Below are 12,382 nucleotides of genomic sequence, written 5' to 3' on the forward strand. Positions count from 1 at the left end.
CATGAGTACTTACATAAAACACGAAGCACGTAGGAACAGGTACAGACTATAACAAACGAACGAACACTACAGTCCCGTGTGGTACGCAGACACAGACACGGAAGACAATCACCCACAAACAAACAGTGAGAACAACCTACCTTAATATGACTCTCAATTAGAGGAAAACGCAAAACACCTGCCTCTAATTAAGAGCCATACCAGGCAACCCAAAACCAACATAGAAACAGCAAACATAGACTGCCCACCCAAAACTCACGCCCTGACCATCACACACATACAAAACTACAGAAAACAGGTCAGGAACGTGACAGATATGGCATACATTTTTGACATGTAAATAGCACGTNGATATGGCATACATTTTTGACATGTAAATAGCACGTTTCAGTAATGCTCAAAGCATGCCATTCCATGAGCGCAGCATTTATTTTTCAACTTGAATCAATGAGCCCAATCAGTCCTCCATGACAACAAAATCATAAACAACAGAGTAGGGCTGGCTGATAAGTCCTTAGTTTTGGGGTCATGCTCAGGTAAAATAATTAGAATAATCTATACTTCCATATTTCCAAGTCCTATTCTTGAAGATCAAGGGCTATAGCATTTATTGTAACTTGCACATTAGAGGCTGCTGCCCTATATACATACACTACAGTTCAAAAGTTTGGGGTCACTTAGAAATGTCCTTGTTTTTGAAAGAAAAGCACATTTTTTGTCCATTAAAACGAAATCAAATTGATCAGAAATACAGTGCAAACATTGTTAATGTTGTAAATGACTATAGTAGAGGGAAACGGCAGATTTTTTAATGGAATATCTACATAGGCATACAGAGGCCCATTATCAGCAACCATCACTCCTGTGTTCCAATGTCATGTTGTGTTAGCCTTTTAAAATTATAAATTTGGATTAGCTAATTGATCATTAGAAAACATTTTGCAATTATGTTAGCACAGCTGAAAACTGTTGGTCTGATTAAAGAAGCAATAAAACTGGCCTTTAGACTAGTTGAGTATCTGGAGCATCAGCATTTGTGGATTCGATTACATGCTCAAAATGGCCAGAAACAAATAACTTTCTTCTGAAACTCGTCAGTCTATTSTTATTCTGAGAAATTAAGGCTATTCCATGCGAAAAAATGCCAAGAAACGGAAGATCTCGTACAACGCTGTGTACTACTCCCTTCACAGAACAGCGCAAACTGGCCCTAACCAGAATAGAAAGAGGAGTGGGAGGCCCCGGTGCACAACTAAGCAAGAGGACAAGTACATTAGAGTGTCTAGTTTGAGAAACAGACGCCTCACAAGTCCACAACTGGTACCTTCATTAAATAGTACCCGCAAAACACCCGTCTCAACATCAACAGTGAAGAGGCGACTTTGGGATGCTGGCCTTCTAGGAAGAGTTGCAAAGAAAAAGACATAGCACAGACTGGCCAATAAAAAGAAAAGATTAAGATGGGCAAAAGAACACAGACACTGGACAGAGGAACTCTGACTAGAAGGCCAGCATCCCGGAGTCACCTCTTCACTGTTGATGTTGAGACGAGTGTTTTGCGGGTACTATTTAATGAAGCTGCCAGTTGAGGACTTGTGAGGCGTCTGTTTCTCAAATCGTGTAGTTTGAAAAATATTTTTCTTGTATGAATGAATGGTGATGAAATATCATGAATAATCATTAAGTCTGATTAAGATGAATGTACCAACGTAAGATGGATGTGGAAATTGCCTTTAATATTGTAAAAACTGTTTATTGGTTGTAATTGCCAATTAGGTAATTGTATGGTCCTGGGAGGGGCCAAGCACTTATATGTACTCGTTTGAGTTCCTGTTAYACAGATTAAATTTGMTTTCTCATGGGGAGGCTTGACTCGAGATTCCACCTGTTCTACTTGGGTCTCGACTTGAGACTTGGAGCTTATAAATTGAGACTTGCTTGTAACTCGAATAATAGTGACTCAAATAATAGTGAGCCGAGGCGGTCTCTCCCTGTCCTCGCCTGAGGGTCCCAAACCATGCCCTTCCCTAGAGGTGCCTCCTACCCAGTGAGCTGAGAACTCTGTAAGCTTTCTCCTAAAAAAAAATCACACAACTCCATTAACTAGTGATGCACCGATATGACATTTTTGGCCGATATCCAATATTTTCCTTGCCAAAAAAAACGATACAGATAACCAATATTTTCACATTTTAGCGGTCTTTTAAGCATTCTAGTACAGTTAAATAGTTAACACACACACATGGACGCAGCGGTCTAAGGCACTGCATCTCAGTGCAAGATGCATCTCTACAGTCCCTGGTTCAAATCCAGGCTGTATCACATCCGGCCGTGATTGGGAGTCCCATAGGGCGGCGCACAATTGGCCCAGCGTCGTCCGGGCTGTCATTGTAAATCATTTGTTCTTAACTGACTTGCCTAGTTAAATAAAGGTTACACACACACCACACTAACCGAAAAGTTATTTTGTTGGAATTTACATATGTCCCCATTACCAGTAAACATAATCAAAACCTATTTCTTTCTGTAACGGCTGTTGGAAGGAGAGGACCAAGGTGCAGCGTGGTARGTGTCCATATTTATTAAATGAACACTGAAATAACAAAAATAACAACGATAACGACCGAAACAGTTCTGGCTGGTGCAGACACACAAAACAGAAAACAACTACCCACAAACACAGGTGGGAACAGGCTACCTAAGTATGGTTCTCAATCAGAGACAACGATTGACAGCTGCCTCTGATTGGGAACCATACCAGACCAAACACATAGAAAAGGACAACATAGAACAAAACATAGAATGCCCACCCCAACTCACGCCCTGACCAAACCAAAATAGAGACATAAAAAGGATCTCTAAGGTCAGGGCGTGACACTTTCACTTACTTGCTGTGTCGTTTCYTTATTCATTTGTTCAGTCGTTTCATTCTCAACCAGGATTGCAATGGAATGCCGTTTGGGTCTTTGCGTGTCAAAAAATATACRATTTAACACTATTTGAATTGTCAAATAACACTATTTGATGTGTCAATTAACACTATTTGATGTGTCAATTAAAATTCAGGACCTGAATATMACTGCACGTCACATAATAATTTAACGCGTTCATAATTTTTCACGTAGTTATTACACATTGATTACACTATCACTCGTATTTCATATGTCACAACGATTCATCAATACGTATGCTATGATGCTGGTAAAGTTGTCTCGCACACCTACAGTGCTGGTCATAAAAAAAGCTAGCTAGCTCATGGATGCAAACATTGTTCTTRCCCAAAAACATAGCAAAACAACATAATCTGTTTCAGTAGCTATAGTTAGCTAGCTAACAATATAGCTATGTGTCATCATCTAAAATAACCCTCAMTTTAAGACCGTTCTTATTTGAATAATGGTGGTCGGACCCATCTATGTGAAGCTAGCCASAATAAGGATTCGCCACAATGGTGGACTMTGCGGTTAGCCTTCAAAATGAAAGTATGGTATYATTCTACTAWTTGTATWCATTTGCTTTACTGTCAATGACATACTTTTATTTTGAAGGCAAACCGCAAATTCCACTATTGTGGCCAGCTTCACAACACATAACCCAGTCCGGTTGAGCATCACTAGCCAGATGAAGCTAGCTGGCTGCTTATAATGTTTTGCTTTGGGCAACAGGGTTAAGTAGATGGCTCGCTATTTATTTTCATGAACTGAAGTTCAATTTCAATAGGTGAACAACAAGTGGCAACCTTGCTAGTGCTTACTCACAAGGATTCCTAAATCATTGCTAAGAATAATGAAAATGACTGCAGTTTCTACTGGTCATTGTTTTCAGGCTGGTTGTATTGGTGCTAGCTAGGTACCAAGCTAAAGCTAGCTACCCCAGAAGTTGCGGTCGGACAAATGATGCTTTATTACCAACGCGGTATTGTAAACACATCGTTCGTGTCCAGGGTTTGCTTGTTTGCAGACTTTTTTGTACAGCTTTGACAGTGCTACTGTATCTTTTTTTTTGACACGCAAAGATGCAAATGGCGTTCCATAGTATGTATGTCGTGAAGCTAATAGCAGTGATCCTATTACTGTGTAACTCCGGTGGGGCAACATCTGAAAAATAGCGCACTTGGTAGTGTATACCGGTGCTCGACCAGTCGGCGAAAGCCAACATTACCCACGACAGAGAACGGTTGATTGTCAAGGGAAATTAATTCCATTATCTTGGCTTTAATGGATTTCGCCTTTGAGTTGTCTCGCTGAAATCTTCTTATTCTTTCAAATGACTGTTCGATCCACACAGCAGACATTGTGTGGTTAGGAATGCTGGGTTAGGTTAGGAATGCTGTGTTGCACGTGTTGGGCAAAGTTTTACGTGCCGRCATTACGTCATGTACCTATGTTATATAGGTATGCACGGTAGCTTTGACATCGGTTTTTAACATCGGCGTTAAACTAGACATCGGTCGATACCAATATTCAAATTTTTTCTAATATCGTCCGATTCCGATATGTTCACCGATATATCGTGCATCCCTACCATTAACACTTTTGTGATCATTTCATAATGTAGGACCATAGGCCATGTTTTTGAATACACTGATACCTTGTATTTACTATATGTATATTAGCGCGTCAGGGAGCAAACAACTCTTCTACTCACCCCCCTCGGTCTAATTAGGCCATTCAGAACACACCATAATCCACATTTTAACATTCCATGTGCATTATGCTTTCATCGAAACCCATATCATCAATATGCATCATCCTATCCATGGCCATTTGTCAAAGATCAACAATATATTGTATTTATTGACATGTACCCCTTCACCTGCTCCGGCATGCTTATGAATGATTTAATATGATATCTTATTAACATGTGTTCTGTTAATAATGTCCATATTTATGGAAGTGCCTAGTGGTTGCATGGATAGGCTATTGTTGTTTGTGCCATTATACATTATAGKTCAGTATTTGTATAATTCATTTTATACAGTCTTTTTCAATCATCTTTATCAAGGGTTCCAATCATTTTGGAGATGACTGGATTTGCGTTGCATCTAAGCAGTGTTCGGTTTCATGGTTTCATGGCCTTGAAGTTACACAAGTTAAATACATTACTATGAATACTGCCATTCAGACATTCACTGATTAGTGTACAGTAGCTGCCTTAAACTGTAAAAGGAAGTCATTTTAATTCTGTATCCAACGGCTTTCTACTTTCTTTCAAATGTATGACTCAAGTCAGAATACATTGCACAACCACTCACCCTTGAGCTTCCTTTTAATGTTGCAGATTTATAATAAATAATTATTTAACGGTAATAAAATGACTCATGTCAACATGAATACATGACCGTAAGGGGCATGTCTAAGATCACTAGGCAGAACTATGTCCCCTTAGAGGATTGTGGGTACAGTTGTAATTGGTGTGCCTGTTAGCCTCCCAGTACCCGTTCCCCAGGCAGGGGAGTACGCCATACGCCAGTGCAAATGCTCTCGGTGTCTACAGAATCTCCATTGAACTCATCAACCGCTGCCGGAAAGTTTTCGAAGTGTGCTATTTGCCTTAAATATATAGCCTGGTCTTTTTTTCCATAACACCTTTCTCTTGCGCTCAAGGGAGATGGCTCTTGCTGCACTTATATTTCTTAGTGGTTGTCTTGCAGTCCAGAATAGATTCTTCTTGTTCTGTGTGTTAAATATTCGGACTAAGCATGCCGGGGCATMAGACGCTTTACAGCACATTTCACTCCCCAGATGGGTGTTTCAGTGTCTCCAGTGTGATGTGGTTTCAAAGCTACTTTCTCTCTGCTCAGGTGGCGAGGTGATCCAAACGAGAGGTGACATTTACAATACATATGTAAAGTAAATACATGGGTTAGGAAAACACAAAGGGGCCATGGATTCAAACTAACTTTGTTGCTAAGTAGTTGACACTGGCAAAACMACTGTGTCGTGTACGGGCACTGTAAGTTGTGGAGGCCTGTTATGTATGAGTGGCTGGATACTTTTACAAACCAGTAACACTTTTGCAGTAGAGATACCTGCCAGAACATGCAGTATTCACTTTTAAGACTAGATTGAAGTGACATAGCTACTTCCTCAGAGTATTTTGGTAGCACTCAAGTTGAAGTGGCACAAATCAACACCTTTTATGACAACCAACTTCTGCCAATGGCAAACGAAGCGAAGCTATAGTGGACTATAGTTTGAGTTGATGTCAACTGACAGCTAGCTGAATGTCARGTAAAACTGTATCTGCTAAACAAATGCTATACTAACTAATGGTTTTGTCACCAGGTTYATATTTAGAGTAGATCATTTAAAATCTTTCAAACCTTGTCAGTTGTCGTAAGAAAATGGCACACTTGATGTTGTGTTAAAGGCATTATTTCAGGTACCTAAATGTTTGACCATATTTTCATTGCATGAAGCTCACATTTAGGACCCTCAGTAGGCCAGTGAGTAAAGGCATTGCCTCTTTATGATTCCAGCAGCCTGTGTGCATGTGAGAGTATATTAGTGTGTTTGTGTTTAGGCGTGTGTGCGAGAGATGGTGTGCGTGTTTGCATGTGTATATGTGTACGCTCATGTGTGTATCTATACACACACACACGTGTATGTGTGTGTGTGTGTGTGTGTGTGTGTGTGTGTGTGTGTGTGTGTGTGTGTGTGTGTGTGTGTGAACATTTCAAGGGAGCTTGCCAGCCAGCCTGACTGAGATGATTTTTATGCAGCTTGAGGGACTCTTACTCCGGGGGTCATGTGACTGACATGGCAGCAAGGCATGAACACCATCGCTCTCGCCCTGCTGGGATAGGGAGCCCTGCCAGCACAGTCCTCCTGCCAAACTTGGCAGTCTCTGCTTCTTTCTGCTTCCCTCTCTCTCTGAGACACACCCTGATCTAACACTGATTTTGATACAATACACCCATCACTGATTAAAAAGTCATGCCACATGCAAATATTATTAATTTAACCTGAGTCACGTCAGATTTGGGCTCCGTTTAACCACAATAAAATATTGCATTGTGATGCAAGCAAGATATTTTTTTCCATTGGATATGTTATTGAAATCTGAAACTATATACTTCAATCACCTCTTTAGATAGAGGATACGGCAGGCTAGGTAGAGGACACGGCGAAGACCTAGGTTAGGTAGAGGATGCCGGCAGGCTAGATATGAGGACATGGCAGGCTAGGTATAGGACACGGCAGGCTAGGTATGACACGGCAGGCTAGGTAGAGGACAGGCAGGCTAGGATGAGGACTGCAGGTAGTAGAGACACGGCAGGCAAGTTAGAGGACACGGCAGGCTAGGTAGAGGAACGGCAAGGCCGGTAAGAGGACATGGCAGGCCTCGAGGCTATAGGACTTGGCAGGCTAGATAGAGGCATGGCAGGCTTAGGAATAGAGGACATGGCAGGCTAGGTATGAGGACATGCAGGCTAGATAGGGGATGGCAGGGCTAGATAGAGCATGGAGGCTAGATATAGAACGGCAGGCTAGGTAGAGAACGGCGGCTAGATAGAGGACATGGCAGTAGGTATAGGACAATGGGAGTAGATAGAGGAACGGAGGCTAAGATAGAGGACATGGCAGGCTAGGTAGAGGAATGGCAGGCTAGATGAGGACATGGCACCGGCCTAGACCTAGGGACCCATGCGCGGCCTAGGTATAGGACACCGGCAGGCTAGGCTATACGGCACACGGCAGGCTAATAGAGGACCATGGCCAGGACGGTCTACATGCAGCGCTCACATAGACACGCAGGCTAGATAGAGGACATGGCAGGCTAGATAGAGACATGGCAGGCTAGATAAGGACACGGCAGGCTGATCGAAAGGCGTAGGTGGACATGGCAGGCTACGATAGAGACACGCGCAGGCTAGATCAGAGCCACATCGCAGGTAGGTACGGCGACATGGGCAGGCCCAGATAGAGGACCATGGCAGCTAGATACTAGACACGCAGGCCTAGCAGGACATGTCGAGCTGCATGGCAGGCTCAGTCGGATTCCGGCAGGCTCAGACTAGAGCCGCATGGCAGGCTAGTATAGGACACGCAGGCCTAGGTAGAGACCATGGCAGCTAGGTAGAGGAAGTATAGAAGTTCCAAGCGGAGGTGAGTGGAACAAGTTGGCTAAAACAATCAAAGACAAACATAAAGCTAAATATTTTAAAATAACTGTTATGATAGCCAGACTCTGTGTGATTGGTCTTTCACATGTTACAATCCACAATTTTTTAAGGGACCAGCGATAGCATAGCCTACTTAGGTTATCAAGAGTAATCACATCCGAGTCCCATAGGGCGGCGCACAATTGGCCCAGCGTTGTCCGGATTTGGCCGGAGTAGGCCGTCATTGTAAATAAGAATTTGTTCTTAACTGACTTGCCTAGTTAAATAAAGGTTACATTTAACATAAAAAATACAAATTCCACAATGTTTGTAGGCAAAAATAGCCCATTGGTTGAATGTGTCCTTTGCTATCAAACACGTTTTTATRCATGGTCTCCCATTTTCCACATGTGGGCTGCCATTGTTGTCCAATCTAGACCACGCYGTCATGTGAGAGTTAGCTACCACGTAAGTTCCCACTTCTACAGGCGGAAAATGGGAGACACTGGAGAAAAACTTGTTTTAAACGCTTATTTTGATAGCAAAAGACACATTCAACCCGACGAATCATAAGTATTGTTCCTAGAGATATTGAATATGCCTCTGTTGACAGGACACATTTTGGTGAAACCAAATAGTTTATGTTTGGTTGATCGAGGATTCCAGGCTGCATCCTTACACAACCCAGCCCTGTAAACAATGGCTCTCTGCATGATGAAACAACTTAGGCCTTAATATTAAAGTGACGCTCCATAACTTTTTGGTGTACTGCGTCATCCATTTCATATGATATGTTGAGGGCTGCAAAATTATTATTATTCTAAAAAATATATTAAATGCAATTCGGATGATTTTTTACGAATACAATTTCGACAATGTATTACACATTTGTTGTGCTTCAGATACCGGACTGCATTTTTAAGTAGGTTTAGTGTCATCCCTGGTGAAAGCAGCTTATGTTTGTTTAGAGTTGAGTTGCATCATGTCATTCCTGGAGGGCTGCAGTGTTTACTGGTTTTCACTGTTTAATCAGTGACTGATCAAATGATATACTGCACACGTTCTTACATGCACTATCTTGTCTCCCACTTCTCTCTCTCCTCTATCTCTTTTTGTCATTTTCCTCCTCTCTTTGTCTCTGTCTCTGTCTCTCTCTCTCTCTGTCTCTTAGATGGGGGCATAGGGGGTATTGGTCATACTGGTGTTGTTGGCGAGGACGAAGCTTGGGCATCGGGCAGAATGTTGCCACCTGCATGAGTGGAACAGAGGAGCCTCAGTTCTGGGTGAGTTCATGGCCCACATTCATGAAATTTCTGGCACAATAAAACCTTCTGCCCTTCTGCAGAGCAACTTTCCCAGTGCTGAAAGCACCATAAACAGTATAAGAAATGTTTTCAAATGAATCTCTGAGTAGGAACGTGTTTAAACTCTGCTTTTTTAGATATAAGTGTGAGGACAAACCTCTACTAAGCTGGTGTCTCCCTATACTTTAACAATAGCCAGCATTCGCAGCTTTGCTCGAACTTGAATTACCTTTTTGATTTTTCATTGAGGGGCGATATTTGTCAGGTCAAAATGATTTCTCAATACGGCTTTATAGACTCATTCTATCAGACTCAACTCTTATTTTGAAAGGTTTCATGTCAGCGTATACAGCACTGTAGTGTAATGCCTTACCCGTACTAGAATCAGAGAGTACACTAAGCCTATCTAAAAGCTTGCTCTTCCGCTGTACCAGAAGCTCACCCAATCCATTATATCAGATAGTACTCTGTCTCTGTCTCATACCCAGATCCTGCTCCATCAATCCATTTAGATGCAACCGTTTAGTTGCATCTAAGACTTATCAGTCTTCCYTTAATCAGATGAATGACATAGTKTATGTCCCAAATGGCAGTCTATTCCCTWTATGGTGTACTACTTTTGAAAGTAGTGCACTATGTAGGGAATAGGGTGCKATTTGTGACCCAGGCATAGGAACTCAGGCTGATCTGATGGCAAAGACGTTTAGTTGTCACKGCGGAAAGATCAGCAAGGACTTGTAAATGTCAGCGTGAGCGACGCACGATCTCTACAATATTTCCAACTAATGTGTCCCTCTGGATTTTTTCATGTCCCCCACCCCGATATATGCATGGCTTCTATCGTCACAGGTATATAGAAGAGAGAATGTGTTTGCGTGTGTGTCCTATCCAGTAGTCCTATCCAGTAGTTTGAAAGTCCAGTCATATTCTCTTTCCTTTTCCTGAAATCTCCCTGATGTCTCTTTGCAGAGCAACAACACGACTCAAAAAACCCAAAAGATAGGAGTCATGATTATCATCATCCTATACACACAGGGAGCTACCACATGGTATACACATACAGACTCTGAGACATTATGGGAAATACAGTATCTCCKTCTCTGTGCCACAGGCCCTTAATGTGAAACCTGTCCTCTGAAAGAAAGTGAAAAAATATATGAAWAGTAGAAAGTAAAAGTTTCCCCTCAGCTGGCCTGTACTGTGACAGGACTCACAGTCACAGAACACATTCAGGGAGATATAAATATTGAGCACTGAGGGATTTTTGCTCCATGAATTATTAAGTCCAGTGGCTTTATGTAAGCTTCTGAAAGCTATCTCCCCCAGCTTTACTGTTTCACTCTGCACCAAGCAGCGACTGGGGAACACGGAGGTAGAGAGACAGCACATAAACTCAAACACACATAGATATACATTTGGTGTAGACAGACAGACAGACAGACAGACAGACAGACAGACAGACAGACAGACAGACAGACAGACAGACAGACAGGCAGACAGACAGGCAGGCAGGCAGGCAGGCAGGCAGGCAGGCAGGCAGGCAGGCAGGCAGGCAGGCAGGCAGGCAGGCAGGCAGGCATGCAGACACGCACACATTGTTTAGTTGATTTTAAGGCTAACAATATTGTTAACAACTTTTACTTTAGTAGTATCTTGCCATTATGATTAAGAGATGGGTGTTGTAAAGACATCACCTGAAAACAAATTGCAGAGGTTTGTTTTTTCCCAACACCATGTCCTTTCCACTAACACTGTGTGGATTTGGTAGCACTAAATTATTGATGGCATTACATGACATGGATGGCTGAGTTCTCCTCTCAGCAACATTAAACCTGCTCCTAAAAATAGTTGTTTTCTCTGACTCCTCATTGACAAAAAGATAGGGACAGTAGCTTTCTGAAAAGGTATTCAGGCATTTGTGTCCAGTGTGTGTGTGTGTCCCTGTTTTCTTTGCGCATGTCTGTGTGTTTGTGTCTTTGTGCATATGCATGTGTGTGTCAGTGTGTGTGTGCACAGGTTTGTGCCTGACTCATGTGTGTACAGTGTCCTTCACTAATATTGGCACCCTTGGTAAATATGAGCAAAATGGGCTGTGAAAAAATATATTTGCTGTTTATCCTCTTGGTCTTTCATTCAAAATGTTCACAAAAATTGAACCTTAATTGAAATAAAATGATTGAAAAAATGTGAAAAAAATATTTTTCTCCGAAACATGTGTGCCACCATTATTGGCACCGCTAGAAATTCTAATGAGGAAAATCTAACTGAAGTATATTCCCATTCATATTTTATGTATATAAGTTCACCTGAGTGATTAAGAACACTGAAGTGGTAAGCCATGACTTGTTTCACTGTATGTATGTAAATATGAGGTGACACGCCGGCCAAGTTCCCATAGTCATCCATCACTATGGGAAASACCCGAGAGTACAGTAATGATGTGCGACAAAAGGTTGTTGAGCTGCACAATTCAGGAAATGGCTATAAGAAAATAGCTCAACGGTTGAAAATGCCCATTTCCACTATCAGGGCAATAATTAAGAAGTGTAAAGCAACTGGAGATGTCAACAATGGGCCTGGAAGAGGACGTTTCTCTATATTGACCCCACGCACAGTGAGGGGGATGGAGACGTTAGTTGAGTCTTGGGGTCAGAAAGTCTCCAAAACTACGACCAGACGCCACCTACATAACCACAAGTTGTTTGGGTGGGTTGTCAAAAAAATGACTTTGCTGTCATCAAACAACAAACTCAGGCGCCTAAAGTTTGCCAAACGTTACTGGGACTTTCAGCGGGACCAGGTTCTATGGTCAGATGAGACCAAAATATAGCTTTTTGGAAACAAACACCAGAGGTGGGTTTGGCGTAGACAGAAAGATAGCCATGTAGAAAAGTACCTCCCCACTGTGAAGTATGGTGGTGGATCTTTGATATTGTGGGGCTYTGTTTCTTCCAAAGGCCCTGGACAACTT

The 12,382-nt window shown here is 42.1% G+C and overlaps 1 protein-coding gene across 1 annotated transcript in view; it reads left to right on the forward strand.

Annotated features, from left to right (window-relative positions):
- LOC111954133 (receptor-type tyrosine-protein phosphatase delta) overlaps window positions 1-12,382 on the forward strand; it is a 612,441-nt gene that overhangs the window by 218,204 nt on the left and 381,855 nt on the right. Inside the window, exon 6 of the mRNA XM_070435959.1 lies at window positions 9,279-9,390. The gene's annotated coding sequence lies outside the window, so the exon portion shown is untranslated. The remainder of the gene's footprint in view (window positions 1-9,278; window positions 9,391-12,382) is intronic.

Source organism: Salvelinus sp. IW2-2015, linkage group LG3 (assembly GCF_002910315.2).
Source record: "Salvelinus sp. IW2-2015 linkage group LG3, ASM291031v2, whole genome shotgun sequence".
Classification (NCBI taxonomy): Eukaryota; Metazoa; Chordata; class Actinopteri; order Salmoniformes; family Salmonidae; genus Salvelinus; species Salvelinus sp. IW2-2015.